Below are 17505 nucleotides of genomic sequence, written 5' to 3' on the forward strand. Positions count from 1 at the left end.
TTCAGGAGGAGGAAGTTGAGGGAATACAAACTCATTGAGCAATCGGCAGTGAAAAGAGTGAGTAGTTTCAAGTCTCTGGGTATCAACATCTCTGAAGGTCTACCCTGGGCCCAACATATTGATGCAATTACAAAAAGACACACCAGTGGTTATATTTCATTAGGAATTTGGTATGACACCAAAGACTCTCGAAAATTTCTACAGATGTACTGTGGAGAGCATTTTAACTGAGTGTATATCACCATCTGGTATGGAGGGGTCACTGCACAAGATCAGAGAAGGCTGCAGAGGGCTGTAAAGTTAGCCAACTCCCCTATGGGCACCAGCCTTCCCACATCGAGGATACCTTCAAAAGACAATGCCTCAAAAAAGCGTCGTCTGTCATTAAGAACCCATCACCACCCAGAACATACCCTTTTCTCGTTACTATGGTTGGAGAGGAGGTGCAGGAGCCTGAAGGCGCACAGCTAATGTTTTAGAAATGGCTTCTTCCCCTCACTGGATTTCTGAATGGACAATATATTTTACTGTACTGCTGCCATTACACAACAAACATCATGATATAGTGTCCATGATAATAAACCTGATTCAGATTTTGATCAATTCCAACTTCTCCAGTCTTTCATACTAGGCACAGACCAATACATCCCTCAATATTCCCTCAAACTTTCCATGGCTAGAATTGGACTCCTATTCCAGCTAAGGTCAAATTAGTGTTTTATGAAAGTTCAGCATTGTCTTTTGTCTTTTGTACTAAGTTCAGGGTGTCAAATAATTCATCAGCTACCTGGTTAATTGGTCCTACCATGTTCAGCTGTTGCATACGAGCAAGTCTGGTCTCTGTCCTTGGAAAGCGGCATCCATCATCAGCAACTCCCACTGTCCAGGCCACGCTCTCTTCTCAATGCTGCCATAAGGAAGGAGGTACAGGAGCCTTAGGTCCCTCAAAACCAGGTACAGGAACAGTCATTGTTATTCACATTCCTCCAACTAAATTCTTTTCTTTGTCGCCTGCTCCTACCACTCTCCCGGGCCATGGAGTTATGGTCACTCTCTCCAAACTGCTCACACACCAGGAGATCTGACACCTGACCTGATTCATTGCCTAGTACCAGATCCAGTCTGTCTACACACTGAATCAGGAATCTTTCCTGGACACACCTAACAAATTCTGCTCCTTGTAAACATTTTACACTAATGAGCTACCAATTAATATTAGACCTGAAGTTCACCATGACAGCAACCTGTTATTTTTGTGCCTTTCCAAAATCTGCCTCCCGATCTGTTCCTCAGTGTCTCTGGTGCTATTAGGGGGGCTCTGGAATACGTCCGATAGAGTGGATTCTCCCTTCCTGTTTCTGACTTTCACCCACACTGACTCAGTAGATAATCCCTACATGATCTTTGTTCAGCTGTGACACTACTAATGAAGAGGTTCAGACCAGACATCAGGATGGGGAATAAATGGGATCTCAGTGACTTTGATCGTGCAATGATTGTTGTTGCCAGACAGGGAAGTTTCAGTTTCTCAGAAACTGCTGGTCTCCAGTGATCTTCACACACAGCATTTTCTAGAGTTTACAGAGAATGGTGTGGAAAAAAAAACAAAATCCATTCAGTGGCATTTCTAAGGGCGAGAATGCCTTGTTAGTGAACACGGTCAGATTGGTTCAGGAGGAGGGGAAAGTAGCAACAGTGGTATACAGAAAAGCATCTCACACAGGATGTCAAACCCTGAAGTGAATGGGCTACAGCAGCAGAAGACCACGAACACACTTCATTAAGTACAGGAGTGCCTAATAAAGTGGCTACTGACTGCATGTGTAATTGTCAGTAAATTTTCCAGTCACGATAGTGTAGATGATTTGTATTTTCTAGAAGCTCCCCAGTTTCTGTACAGCAGGTGTCTCGCTGTTTGAATCTGGCTAATTCATAGGTTACATCTCATCAATGGAATGTGCTTTTATCTCTAATCTGAGTATGAGACAACCATGGTTTCTTTTTTTTCCCTTCTTTGTAATAAAATGGCCATAACCACCGAATTTTATACCTCATATTGACTTCCGAAGAATCTCTGAATCCAACATCAGTCATACTTAAATAATGATCAGATGGGTTATGGGTCAGAGGGTAACAGATAACAGTGGCTGCAACTAGCCAGCTGCTTTTTGGGGTGGACGGAGGATTCCAGGAATTGCAGTGAAATGGTCACGTGCACTGAACCATTCTATGTTCTATGTTCTGAAGAGGCCAGGATCCCAGGGAATGATGGATTAATAAGCAAACAACAAACAGAGTTTCCTCTCTGAGTCCCAGAACTCACCAAGTTAAAGCCCCCCTTCCATCTCAAAGGAACAATGGGACTTGTTTAATGCAATAACATGGTCTGTGCTCCAGCCACTCAACCTCTACATGAATGATTTGCATTTATAATTAATCCTTTGTGTCCACAAACATCCCATTTTGCAGCAGCATAATCTGAGGTCAAAAGCAGGGAATTGTAGCCACATGTCTCACAGACATGCTTCAACAGACCAAGACTTGGGGTGATGGTATCATTCTCTGAGGATAGCTGGAGTAGGACTTCCATAAACACAGTGGTGGCAAGAGGGCCAAGAGCCGATCTCATTGGCTGGAGCAAAGTGGAACTCCAGTGAAGTTCTGATGCATTGTCTCCTTGGCAGCCACATTCTTTTTCTCCAATAGCTGCCATAGCTGCAGTGAGGGCTCCAGTAAAGGCCAATGTACTGTTGTTTTCACTCCTAACTGTGTACTTGCATGTTAACTTCAGCTAAACAAGAACCCATCATATTCCAGAAAAGATACTGGTATGGACAGAAGCCTGGCTGACAGGCAGGAGACAAAGCAGTGGATGTACTCAGGGCCATTTGGGAGGCTGAAAACCACATAGATGAGGCGTTTACTGATCATAGTTGGGAACTTAACATCCAAGGATACGTATTGTATCGAAAATACATGTATCATTATCGGAGGATCAGAGGTGGAAAGGATTAGCAACTCAAAATTCCTCAATGTTATTATTTTGGAGGACCTGTCCTAGGCCCAGCATGTAAGTGCAATTACAAAGAAAGCAAGACAGCACCTCCTCTTCCTAGGAGTTTGCGGAGATTTGGCATGGCATCTAAAAATATGACAAAGTTCTATAGATGCTAATCTCCTCTAGTTGGCCCATCTACATATTGAATCAGGAATCCTTCCCAGAGAGCATACTGATTACGTCAGGAACCTTCACCACCCATAACATGCTCTCTTCTTGCAGTGCTATCAGGAAGAAGGTACAGGAGCCTCAGGACTCACACTACTCTGTCCAGGTTCAGTTATTACCCCTCAACCATCGGGCTCTTGAACCAAAGGGGTTAACTTGACTCAACTTAACCTGGCCATCACTGAAACGTTTCCACTAACAATGGACTCACTTTCACGGACTCTTCATCTTATGTTCTCAATATTAATTTCTTATTTATTTATTTATTTATTATTGTTATTATTTCTTCTTTTTGTACTTGCACAGTCTATTGTCGTCTGCACATTGGCTGAACACCCTAGTTAGGTGGTCTTTTATTGATTCTGTTATGGTGATCATTAAATAGATTTATTGAGTATGCCCACAAGAAAATGTATTTCAAGGTTGTAAATGGTGACATATATATACTTGGATAATTACTTTGAATTTTGAAATTTGAAGTAGGCAGAGTGGGGTAGGGTGGTTCTGTTGGTAAAAATGAAATCAAATCCTTAGAAAGAGGTGACATAGGTTCGGAATATGTAGAATCCTTGTGGGTTGATTTAGGAAACAGCAAGGGTAAAACAATCTTGATGAGAGTTATATACAAGCCTCTGAACAGTAGACTGGATATGAGATATAATTTACAATGGAAGATTTAAAAAAGGCATGTAAAAATGGTCACGTAATAATAGTCATGATGATTTCAATATGCAGGCAGATTGAAAAAAAATTAGGTTGGTGCTGGATCCTAAGAGAGCAAATTTGTAGAATTCCCACAAATTTTAGGGGTATTTAGATCAGCTTGTGGTTGAGCCCATTAGGGGAATAACAATTCTGGAATGGTTGTAATGAACCAGATTTGATTAGGGAGCTTAAGGTAAAGGAAGTAGTGATCATAATATGATCATATTCACTCTGCAATTTCAGAGGGTGAAGCTAAAGTCAGATATATCAGTCTTATAGTGCAGTAAAGGGAATTACAGAGGCATGAGAGAGGAGCTAACTTATGTTGATTGGAAGGGGACACTATCAGGGATGAAGGCAGAATAGCGTTGGCTGCAGTTTCTGGGGGCAATACAGAAGGCACAGGATATTACAAGGATAAATAAATATTCTAAAGGTAGGATGATGCAGCGTTGTCTGACAAGGGATGTTAAAAATAGTACAAATGCAAAAGAGAGGACATATAATGTAGTAAAAGTTAGCTGGAAGGCAGAGGATTGGAAAACTTCTCAAAATCAACAGAGGGCAACTAAAAAAGCTATAGAGAAAAGATGAAATATGAGGAAAGCTGGCCAATAATATAATGGAGGATACCAACACATATTTCAGATATATCGAGTAAAAGAGAGATGAGTGTGGATATCAGACCACTAGAGAAGTAGTAATGAGTGACAAAGAAATGGCAGGTGAACTTATCAAGTATTTTGCATCAGTCTTCACTGTGGAAGACACCAGCAGAATGCCAGAAATAGTAGAGTGTTGGGGATCAGAAGTGAGTATAGTTGTTACTAATATGAAGGTGCTTGGAAACACTGATAAGTCTGAAGGTACTGTAACTAAGCCATCTGGACCAGATGGACTACACTCCAGGGTTCTAAAAGTGGTAGCTGAAGAGATTGTGGAGATATTAGGCATGACCTTTCAAGAATCAGTGGATTACAAAATGGTTCTGGAAGACTGGGAAATTGCAGATGTCATCCCACTCTTCAAGAAAGGAGAGAGGCAGAAGAAAGCAAATTATAGGTCACTTAGTCTTGCCTCAGTGGTTAAGAAGATGTTGGAGTTGATTATTGAGGATGTGGTTCCAGGGTACTTGGAGGCACATGATAAAATAGGCCAAAGTCAGCATGGTTTCCTTAAAGGGAAATCTTGTCTGACAATTTTGTTGGAATTCTTTGAAGAATTAACAAGCAGGATAGACAAAGGAGAATCAATGGATGTTGTCTACTTGGATTTTCGGAAGGCCTTTAACAAGGTGCTGCACATGACAGTGCTTAACAAGATAACAGCCCAAGTTATTACATGAGAGATGCTAGCATGGATAGAAGATTGGCTTACTGGCGGGAGGCAAAGAGTGGGAATAAAGAGGGCCTTTTCTGATTGGCTGTCAGTGGTGTTCTGCAGGGCTCAGCTTTAGGACTGCTTCTTTTCAAGTTATATTCAGTTCCTTGAAAAATTATTCAGCCCCCACAATTATTTTCACATTTTGATATCTTATTTTCTAAATTTAAGATATATTGAATTAGGCTTTTTTGTACTAATCAACAAAACATTATGCATTATGTCAAATAAAAAGAAAAATTCCAAAACCTGTCTACTGAAAATTAAAAACCAAAATTATGAGGCTTTGTAATTACATGTCGACTTTCCTCAAGCATGTTACCATTCCTACTCACCCAATCTGATGATGTATAAAATTCATTTTTTCAATGAATTCATAATAATAAATACCCCCTTGCTCTGTAAGGTCCTACAGTATGGTAGATTTTCAAAAGGCCAAACCAAAATGAAGACAAAAGAGCATTCCAGACAAGTCAGGGAAATGACAATAGAAAAGCACAACTCTAGGGAAGGGGTTTCAAGACCATCTCAAAGGCACTGACCATATCTCAGAGTTCAGCGCAGTCCATTGTGAAAAAGTGGAAAAAATATGGATCCCCAGTCACACTGACGAAATCAGGCCTCCCTTCTAGACTTAGTCACTGAAGAATGACACTTATAAGAGAGGGTACTGTGACACCAACATCCACTCTCAGTGAGCTGCTGTAGTCAGTGACTACAACTGGAGATGAAGTTCATGGCTTCACAATCTCTAAGGCCTTCCTTGCATAAAACAGCATTTATGGAAGAGTGACGAGGAAGAAGCACAGGCTAAAAAAAAATGCAGTATATCCTTGCCCATGAAGACATTACAAAGCATCACTTAGAAGATACTATAAGGATGTGGAAGAAGGTTTTGTGATCGGATGAGACTAAAAAAATGGTCTAGTCATGAAATGCCAACTGTTTATTCATTTCCATAGATGCTGCCTGGACTGCTGAGTTCCTCCAGCATTCTGTATTTGTTGCTTTGGAGTTCCAGCATCTGCACACTTACCTGTGTTGCTAAAGTGGAAATTTTTGGCCTCAACACTAAGTGGTATGTGTGGCCTAAATCCAGTACTGTGCATCAGCAAAGTAACACTATCCCTATGGTGAAGTATGGTAGAGGAAGCATTATGCTACGGGGATGCTTTTCAACAGCAGGGATTGGAAATCTGGTCAGGTTGATGGGAAAATGAATGCTACTAAATACAGTGAGATCCTGGATTAAAAACCCACTAGTCTCTGCCATAAAGCATAAACTGGGGAGGTAGTTTGTCTTTCAACAGGACAACAACCCAAAGCACACAGCCAGAATATCGATGGAGTGGCTTCAAATGAAGAAAATTGAAAAACTGATGTCCTTGAGTGGCCCAGTCGAAGTCCTGACCTTAAACCCGATCAAACATCTTTGACAATGAATCAATGATCTAAATTCAACCACAAATGAGAAAATCTGCACATGCTGGGAATCAAAGCAACACCATAAAATGCTGGAGGAACTCAGCAGGCCAGGCAGCATCTGTGGAAAAGAGTACAGTCGATGTTTCGGACAGAGACCTTTCATCTGAATGTTAGCATTGATGGCTTTGTGGTCAAGTTTGCAGAAAATATAAAGGTTGGTGGAGGGTCAGACAATGTTGAGGAAGCAGAGATTCTGTGGCTTATTGAAAAAGTAAGGAGGCATGGGATCCAAGGGGACATTGCTTTGTGGATCCAGAACTGGCTTGCCTACAGAAGGCAAAGAGTGGTTGTAGATGGGTCATTTTCTGCACGGAGGTCGGTCATCAGTGGAGTGCCTCAGGGATCTGTTCTGGAACCCTTACTCTGTGATTTTTATAAATGACCTGGATGAGGAAGTGGAGGGACGGGTTAGTAAGTTAGTAAGTTTGCACACAAATGTTGGAGGTGTTATGGATAGTGTGGAGGGTTGTCAGAGGTTACAGCGGGACATTGATAGGATACAAAACTGGGCTGAGAAGTGGTAAATGGAGTTCAACCCAGATATGTATGAAATGGTTTATTTTAGTAGGTCAAATATAATGGCAGAATATAGTATTAATGGTAAGACTCTTGGCAGAGTGGAGGATCAGAGGGACCTTGGGGTCCGAGTCCATAGGACACTCAAAGCAGCTGCGCAAATTGACTCTGTGGTTAAGAAGGTGTACGGTGTATTGGCTTTCAACAATCATGGAATTGAACTTAGGAGCTAAGAGGTAATGTTATATAGGACATATATAGGCAGCTATATAGGACACTGGTCAGAACCCACTTGGAGTACTATGCTCAGTTCTGGTCACCTCACTACAGGAAGGGTGTGGAAGCCATAGAAAGGGTGCAGAGGAGATTTACAAGGATGTTGCCTGGATTAGGGAGTACGCCTTATGAGAACAGGTTGCGTGAATTTGGCCTTTTCTCCTTGCAGCAAAGGAGGATGAGAGGTGACCTGCCCTGATAAAGGTGTACAAGATGATGAGAGGCATTGATCGTGTGGATAGTCAGAGGCTTTTCCCAGGGCTGAAATGGCTGCCACAAGAGGACACAGGTTTAAGGTGCTGGGGAGTAGGTACAGAGGAGATGTCAGGAGTAGGTTTTTTACTCAGAGAGTGGTGAGTGTGTGGAATGGGCTCCCGGCAAAGGTGTGGAGGCAGATATGACAGGGTCTTTTATGAGGCTTTTAAGGTACATGGAGCTTAGTAAAATAGAGCGCTATAGGTAAGCCTCGTAATTTCTAAAGTTGGGACATGTTCGGCACAACTTTGTGGGCCGAAGGGCCTGTATTGTGCTGTAGGTTTTCTGTGTTTTTATGATTTGGTCAGATTAGGAGAAGGTGCAAAGAAGTGGCAGATGGAAGATAGTGTAGGGAAGTGTATGGTCATGCACTTTAGTCGAAGGAATTAAAGTGTAGGCTGTTTTCTAACTGGGAAGAAAATTAAGAAATTGGAGGGGCAAAGAGACATGAGAGTCCTAGTTCCGTATTCTCTAAAAGTTACCTTGCAGGTTGAGTTGGTGTAAGGAATATGAATGCAATGTTAGCATTCATTTCGAGAGGAGTAGAATATAAAATCTGGGATGTAACGTTGAGGCTTTATAAGGCATCGGTCAGACTGCATTTGGAATATTGTGAGCAGTTTTGGGTCTCTTTCTCAGAAAGGATGTACTGGCATTGGAGAGGGTCCAGAAGAGGTTCACGAAAATGATCCCAGGAATGAAAGTGAAAGTTCTGATTCTGATTCTGAAGGATGAGATAGGGTGGGGGGTTTGGGGATATCAGTGAAACCTATGGAATACTGAAAGACCTACATAGAATGGACATTAAGAGGATGTTTCCCTATAGTTGGGAGTTTGGGATCAGAAAACACAGCCTTTACCACATCCCTTTAGAACAGAAATGAGAAGGAATTTCTTTAGCCAGAGGGTGGTGAATCTGTGGAATTCATTGCCACAGATGGCGGTGGAGACCAAGTCATTGTGTATATTTCAAGCAGAGGTTGATAGGTTCTTGATTAGTAAAGGTATCAAAGGTTAAAGGGAGAAGGCAGGAGATTGAGGTTGAGAGAGCTAATAAATCAGCCATAATGAAATAGCAGAACAAACTCAATGGCCCAGATGGCCTGTTTCTGTTCCAAGGTCTTATGGTCTAGACAGCTCTTGATCAACATTAGTTATTTCTCTCTTTGGTATAAAATATTGTTCTTCCAGTAAAATTAGTAATCCTGTATTTTCCTACATTTTGCACTATCTTCTCCCCTTCAGGTCTCTGGTGGAGTCTCTGCATCCTTTTCACAGGCAACTTTATCAGCCTTGTATTTTTTATATGAGTAGTAAATCTACATGCAATACACCTCACCTTTGTCAATAACGGACTTTAATTAAGTGAGGGTACAGATCCCATAAGACATAGGAGCAGAAGTAGGCCATTTGGCCCATTGCATCTGCTCCACCATTTCATCATGCCTGATCCACTTTTCCTCTTAGCCCCAATTTCCTGCCTTCTCCCCGTATCCCTTCTGCCTCTGACTAATCAAGAATCTATTAACCTCAGTCTTAAATATACATAAAGACATGACCTCCACAGCAGCCCGTGGCAAAAAAATTCCAGATTCACCACGCTCTGGCTAAGGAAATACCTCCTCATCTCCATTCTAAAAGGATGCCCCTCTACTCTGAGGCTGTGTGCTCTAGTCTTAGACTCTCCACCATAGGAAGAATCCATTCTATCAAGGCCTTTCACCATTCAATAGGTTTCAATGAGGTCACCCCTCATTCCTCTGAATTCCAGTGAATACAGGCCCAGAGCTATCAAACACTCTTTATATGACAAGCCCTTCAATCCTGGGATCATTTTTGTGAACCTTTTCCAATGTCAGCACTTCCTTTCTTAGCCAAGGGCCTCAAAACTGCTCACAATGCTCCAAGTGAGGCCTCAGCCGTGCTTTATAAAATCTTAGTATTACATCCTTGCTTTTATATTCTAGCCCTCTTGAAATGATTGCTAACATCACATTTGCTTTCCTCACCACCGACTCAACCTGTAAACTAACCTTTATGGAATTCTGCACAAGCAATCCCTAGTTTCTTTGAGCCTCAGGCTTTTATATTTTCTCTCTATTTAGAATATAGTAAACCCTCTCATTTCCTCTACTAAAGTGCAGGGCCATACACTTCCCAACACTGTATTCCATCTGCTACTTCTTTGCCCATTCTCCTAATCTGTCTAAGCCCATCTGTAGCCTCTCTACTTCCTCAAAACTTACTGCCCCTCCAGCTATCTTCATATGGTCTGGAAACTTTGCAACAAAGCCATCAATTCCATCATCCGAGCCATTGACAATGTAAAAAGAAGCAGTCCCAACACAGACCCCTGTGCAACACCACTAGTCACTGGCAGGCAACCAGAAAAGGCTCCCTTTATTCCCACTCTTTGCCTCCTGCCTGTCAGCCACTGCTTTATCCATGCTAGAATCTAGAATACCATGGGCTCATAGCTTGTTAAGCCATCTCATGTGTGGCATCTTGTCAAAGGCCTTCTAAAAATCCAAATACACAACATCAAACCATTTTCCTTTGTCTATCCTGCTTGTTATTTCTTCAAAGAATTCCAATCGATTTGTCAACGAAGATTTTCCCTTGAGGAAACCATGCTGACTACAGCCTATTTTATCATGTGCCTCCGTGTGCCCTGAAACCACATCCTTATCAATTGACTCCTACATCTTCCCAACCACTGAGTTCAGACTAACTAGTCTATAATTTCCTTTCTTTTGCCTCTCGCCCTTTTTGAAGAGTGGAGTGACATTTGCAATTTTCCAGTATTCCAGAAACATTCTAGAATCTAGTGATTCTTGAAAAATCATTACTAATGCCTCCACAATCCCTCCAGCCATCTCTTTCTGAGCCCTAGGGCATACACCATTTGGTCCATTTGACTTATCTGCCTTCAGACATTTCAATTTCCCAAGAACCTTCTCTCCAGTAATGGTAACATCACATATTTCACAACCCCTGACACCTGGAACTTCCACCATACTGCTAGTGTCTTCTATAGTGAAGACTGATGCAAAATACTTATTCAGTTTGTCCACCATTTCTTTGTCCCCCATTACTACCTCTCCAGCAGTGTTTTCCAGCAGTCCAATATCCACTCTTGCTTCTTTTAGACCTTACGTGGCTTAAGAAACTTCCAATATCCCCATCAGCAACAGGCTAATAATGTGAAAATGACTTTTCTTCCTACACTCTGGAAGTAATTCATTTAATATCGGAGTACATACAGTATACAACCTGAAATTCGTCCTCTTCACAGACATCCATGGAATGACTGATAAAAACATTGAAGTCCCTCTCTCTTCACACAAACAGCAGCAAAAGCATTGACCCTCCCCCCCATCTGCACCAGCTGAAGCACGGACCCTCCCCCCAAGCAACAGCAGGGGCCCTAAAGAGTCCTTGATCCAGAGTCTATATTTGAGGAGAAGGCCATCAAAGGTACGGGCTTGAGGAGGAAGGAGGTAAGTGGGGTTAAACCCAAGGATGATCAAGGGGTCAGAGTTGAGTGGAGATCCTATGGAGAGGAGGCAGATTGTGGGTGAGGTTGTCGGGGTTGGTGGTTACAGAGTTACTGACTTTGTCAACCAAGAACGGAAATGCGGCTGAAGTTCTGATGAAAATCCTTGCAAGGCAAGCAGAGGGTGATGTCCGGGCAGAGGAAAGAGATAATCAATAGCAAGGGGAAAGGAGGCAGTTAGGCTGTGAGGGCACCGTGGAGAGGGGGGAGCATGGATGAGAAAGCAAACTGGGGCCAGGAGATGCTCAGATAGCGCAGAGGTAATCCAATATGTACACCTCCTGATTTGGGCTCTACATCAGACTAATCAACAACTTTACCCTCAACTCCTGCCCATGGTCAGATGCACACTCGCCCTCCATCAAAGTCTAATTTCAGATTCCTGAGAGATCAGGTTTTGCATTCCCTCGGGAAAGTAAATTTACCAAATAAAGAGAGAATCTTTGCGTGTTTTTTTTTTCATTAGACTCGCCAGTTTTACTGTGAAATGTTTTGCAATCATTCAACGAATACAAACTCCACGCGGGATTATCGATATTGTCGCTTTTACCCATCGCCAACAGGAGCAACTTGGCCAACCCACAACTATGCAGGAAAACTTAGAAGAATGGGAGGAATTCTGATAACAGCCAAATAGGAAAATACCGGAATTTATAAATACAGAATTGCAGTAAATCAGACTGTATTTTGTGGTCAGTAGTTGTGGGATCCAAGTGTGCGATGCCTGTGTGTGTTCGAGTTTCATCTTCATAGTACCTGTCTGCTGGGAATCCGCCTGCTGTCCGCCGAAGCCCAGACTCCCGATGCAGCAGGGCTACGAGCTCCAGCGCCGACCGACACCTGACCTGTCAACCGTGGACGCACCGTGCAGGACGGGAACACGGGGAAGAGAGGACAAACATTACGGGCGGGCGAGCCGGGCCGGAGAAGTTCGGGGTGCGTTTGTTCATTGAGAGGACACACATCTGCAGTGTCCTGTGGCTCCAGTCAGGAACTGGTAAACTGAATGAGAGGAGGCAAGCAGTCAGAATGTACATCGCAAAGGCAGACACAACACAGGCATAAAGCAACCCCTCCGGTTACAGAGGAGCAGGTCGATCAGACAGGGGAGCTTTCTTCCCCAGTACCAACACAAAACACAGACATCACTCCAACAAAATCCCGATTCCACACTCGGTGCAGACCTACAGGCACTGACACTCACCGGAGTACAACAGACACCGGCTCTCACTGGGGTACGACCCCACGGAGCCGGACTCTCACAGGGTTACAGTCGCACAGAGACTAAATCCACAGGGATACAGTCGCATAGACTGCAACTCTCCCGGGGTATAGCCCCACAGGGACAGATTTCCACTGGGGAACAGCCCTCCAAGGCACCAACTTTTATCAGGGTACAGTTCCACAATGACACGTCAGTGCAGTTACACACACTCTCTGACTGTTGTGGATATTTCCACGAGGGTACAATTCTACGGGCTTGCCTCTGTCTGGGCTACAGTTCCACTGATGCCCACCCCCACTGTGATAGCAGTCAGACACCGACTCTCACTGTTGCATAGACTCATCAAGCCAGTCAGCACAGAGACGGGCTCTTCGGGGCAATCCGCGCTGGCCATCAAAAGCACTCACAGTTACACTACCTGGAGTGTGGACCGCCATGATCTGGGAACGCAGGTGCTTCTGTATATTCTGCGAGAGTCTCCCAACACCTCAGGTAGTGTATCCCCAATTCCAACCTGCCTGTGGGCGAAAGATTCTTCTTTAAACCTCTAACTCCTCAACTTAAACCCAATGAGCACTCTGTCTGTGTCCCCTGATATCCCTGTACCCTTCACCCCTCAGCCTCCTCTGCTCCCAGGAAAACATGCCCAACCTATCCAAGTCTCTCCCTTAACCAATATTCAGTTAAGAGTCATAGAAAACTACAGCAGAGAAACAGGACCTTCCTGTCCATCTAGTCTGTGCCAAACCATTCTACGGTTTGCTCATTCTCTATCATTTAAAATGCCTGACTTTTGTTTGAGTTTAGTATTTTGTAGGCCACATCCTAACTACTGTTTGGGGGTCTGTATACAACTCCCATCAAGGATTTTTTTTTACCCTTTCAGTTCCTTAGCTCTATCCACAATGATTCAATCCCTTCCAACCCTATGTCACTTCTTTCTAATGGTTTGATTTCATCAATGCCGTTCCCTCTGCCTTCCTGTCTGTCCTTTCCATACAATGTGTATCATTGGACATTAAGCTCCCAGCTACTATCTTCTTTCAGACATGATTCGGCCATGCTTACGGCATTATACCTGCCAATCTGTAACTGCTGCAAGTTCATCCACCTTAGTCCGTGTACAGTCCACATTCAAGTACAACACCTTCAATCCTGTATTCACTCTTTTTGATTTTGTCCGCCTCTTATGTTGTAACTCATCCTGTTGACCGCAATTTTGCCCTTTCAGCAGCCTCTCCTCACTACAGTTTCCTTTGTTTGTAAACCAGCTGCCTCATCTTCAGCACTGTTATCCGCCTTTCCACCGATACTCCTTGCATTGAAATATGTACAACTCAGGACACTAGTCGCACGATGCTCAGCCTTTTGAAACCCAAAAGACTGAGGTCTTACCTCCACAACCTCTCCACTAACTGTGCTGGCATTTTGTTTCCCATTCCCCACTGTGCAGCATTTACAAAGCTACCCACTAGGATATTAGTTCCCTTCCAGTTCAGGTGCAAACCATCCCTTTTGTACAAGTCCCAACTGCCACGGATCCAAAAATCTTATGCTCTTCCTCCTACGCCAGCTCCTTAGCCACGTATTAAACTGTATAATCTTCCCGGTTCTGGCCTCACTACCATTTGGCGTGGGTAGCAAACCCGAGATCACAACCCTAGCGGTCCTGCCCTTGAACTTAGCACCTAACTCTCTGAACTCCCTATGCAGAGCCTCGTCACTCGTCCTACCCATGTGATTGGTACCTACATGGACCATGACTTCTGGCTGTTCACCCTCCCACTTAAGAATGCTGAGGACTCGATCAGAGATATTCTGGACCCTGGCACCGGGGAGGCAAGATACCATCCGGGAATCCCGTTCTCGCTCACAGAACCTCCTATCCATTCCCCTTACTAACGAATCCCCTATCACCGCAGCGTGCCTCTTCTCCTTTCCCTTCTGAGGCGGACTCAGTGTCAGAGATCCGACCTCGGTGATTTTTCTCTGTTAGGCGACCGTATCCAAAGTATACCTATTAAGGAGTGTGATCAACAGGGCTCCTTCACCCCTTTCCTTTTTCTGTCACCTAGTTTCCCGTGTCCTTCACCTTGGGTGTAATTACCCCTTTATATGTCCTGTCTATCATCCTCTCAGCCTCCCGAATGATCCGGAGTTCATCCAGTTCAAACTCTTCAAAGTGGATTGTTAGAAACTGCGGCTGGATGCATTTCTCGCTGTTGTAGTCATCAGGGACACTGGAGGTCTCCCTGCCTTCCCACTTCCGGCAAGAGGAACATACAACTCTACTATCCTAACTGAGCAGATATAAAGAAGGGGTGGGAAGAAAACTCGAGTTTTTCTTTTCTTTTGCTTTCTCTGTCTGAAGCCTCTCTTTGCGGAAGCCTCGAGCTCACCACTCTGACTCTGTCCTCTCAAGCCACGGCCGCTGCGCTTGTCCCTGCCTTTTTTAAATGTGTTCTTTCTAATCAATCTCAAATGCCGAGTGATCGCTGGTCAAATCTCTTTTTCACTGTAGCGACTTACTGCTAGCTTTTCTACTCGGTCAGTGACCCTGATTGAAGTCGCCTGCTCTCAAAACTTCTGATTTCCGATTGGCCGCTGGTCAAATATAAATAAATAAATAAATAAGAACCTGTTTTGGAGGGGGGGGGGGGGAAAGAACTAATAGGAATTTCGGGGGAAATAAAGCCGGACCAGTGTGGCTAAATGGTTGATAGTGAGCACAGAATAAATGAGTTGAAGGGCTTGTTTCTGCTCTGCGTGACTCCATGTTTTCTATTGCTTACATCACATGATCATTGCAAGGTCTGAGGAGTCCCAGTTGAATGTCCAGCCACGGACACTGAGCTCACGAAACCCAGTGACTCTGGTCAAAGTTCCTCTGGGTATCAGTACCACCGAGGACAATTCACTGGATATGTCTTGTGGCTCCTCTTTGGAAGATCATGTCCCATTTGCTTTCCCTGATTCACAAAGAAAGGGACAATTTGATTCTTGGCAGTCTGGGACTTGAGACAATGCATAAATGAGAGAGTGGAGCCTGTCAGAAGAGATCGGGAAATGCGTTTGTCTGTGAGTATGCTTGAACACTCCAACACAAGCTCCAACTGATGCTAGGACAAATGTCCATTTCGTTTCTGAGATTGACAGACTTTTTCCACCAAAGGTATTGAATAATACAAGGCAAAGATGGATAGATGGAGTCATTTCACTAATCAGCCATGATTCCCATTGAATAGTGGAAGAGTACTAAATGCCCTCCAATATTCGATGGAGCAGCAGGTAGTGCTGCTGCATCACAGCCCCGGGAGCCTGGGTTTAATCCTAACCTACCATTTTGTCTGAGCAGAGTTGGCATGTTCTCACTGTGAGGTGTGGCTTCCACTAGGTGATCCACTTTCCTTCCACATCACCAAGACGCTCGAGTTGGTTGGTTACTTGGCCGTTAACGGCCCCTAGTGTAGGTAGGTGTCAGAAGATCCAGGAGATAATGGGCAGGCAAGAGGGAAAAGATTATGGTGAAATAAGCAGGGGAATGGGATTACCCTCAGAACCAGTATCCATTTGATAAGCGAAAAGGCCTCTTAAGTGGCAAGAAGGCCCAACAACATACATAATACTCCAAACTCACATTGAGTCAGGACTGAGCAAATCCTCGGAGAGCAGCTGAAAGGTTACTGTGAACACAGGAGCCAGTGTTGAAATAAACAGACTGTTCTTTAGGATTCTGACTAGAAAGAGCTTTCAGAAAATACAACGTGGGGACACAGACCCATCAATCCTCCATACTTCTTCAGAGCAGTCCAGTGTCAGCTCCTAATCCCAGCTAATCTCTTGATAGTTGAAGAATTCCAGCCGTCTGTGTTTTGAAATTCAAATCGGAATCAGCATACAGAAGCCACAGCTTTCCCTGCAAGATGCTTTTCTTAGCAGCCCACATCAATCTTGAGTAACTCTCCTCCAGCCCAGAAACTCACCTGTCGCAAAGACACCCAAAGATGGCAATGGGAGAAGGATGAGGAGCAGTTGGAGGAAGACAGAGTCAAATGAACAAGCCATCAGCAGAATGCAGCAGCTAAAAAATAACTTGGACACAGCTGCACTGACTCTCCAAGAGAATCAAGGAACCACGCATGAGATTTAATCCCAATTAATTTAAGGCCACTTACTGTCCTTGACCAACGCAGTATCCTATACAGTAATTCATGCTACTTTCACTGGCTTCTGGTAAAACAACTCTAGGTTACAGGATGGTTACCACCCAAATTATCCATTCCAGTCCGGCAAACTCTTTCATTGTACACCTTTTCCCAGTAACCTTTCTGGTATCGTTGGAGGATTTGCTTCATCCTAACCAGACAGCGTGGAAATTTTTGTATGACATCTTGATTTTAACCTGATCTTCAAACTCCTCCATGGCTCTGCGATTTGTTGGTTACCATTATGTTTATTGAATCCCTTAACTCTGTCCTCCAGCCTCCATCTGACCAACCACATTCCACATCTCTCTATGGGTCCTGACATCAGATTGTAGAATCATAGAGCACAACATAACAGAAACAGGCCTTTTGGCCCATCTAGTCCACGCCAAACTGTTATTTTGCCAAGCCCATCGACCCCCATCTGGACCACAGCCTCTTCTATCCATGTACTCATCCAAACCTCTGTTAAATGTTGCAATACCACCTCCATCCACCACTTCCAATCTGCAGTTTGTGCCTCACTTGCATCACTCTTTGACTCAATAAGTTTCTCCTCTGGTTACCTTTAAATGTTTCACCTTTCACCCTTAACATATGACCTCCAGTTCGAATCTCATCAAACGACAATGGAAAAAGCCTGCTTCCATTTACCTACCTATACCCTTTATAATGT

General features: G+C 43.8%; 1 protein-coding gene across 3 annotated transcripts in view; it reads right to left on the reverse strand.

The window, feature by feature from the left end:
• Window positions 1-17505, reverse strand: part of LOC132406499 (neurturin) — a 33022-nt gene that overhangs the window by 7287 nt on the left and 8230 nt on the right. For 2 of the 3 annotated variants that reach the window (XM_059992258.1, XM_059992256.1), the window contains exons 1-3: window positions 13043-13130; window positions 12156-12401; window positions 806-907 (exon numbers count right to left, since the gene is read on the reverse strand). The gene's annotated coding sequence lies outside the window, so the exon portion shown is untranslated. Of the gene's footprint in view, window positions 1-805; window positions 908-12155; window positions 12402-13042; window positions 13131-17505 lie in introns of those variants that run through there. The other variant, XM_059992257.1, reaches the window with a different exon arrangement.

This window comes from Hypanus sabinus, chromosome 16 (assembly GCF_030144855.1).
Source record: "Hypanus sabinus isolate sHypSab1 chromosome 16, sHypSab1.hap1, whole genome shotgun sequence".
In the NCBI taxonomy this organism is placed as follows: domain Eukaryota; kingdom Metazoa; phylum Chordata; class Chondrichthyes; order Myliobatiformes; family Dasyatidae; genus Hypanus; species Hypanus sabinus.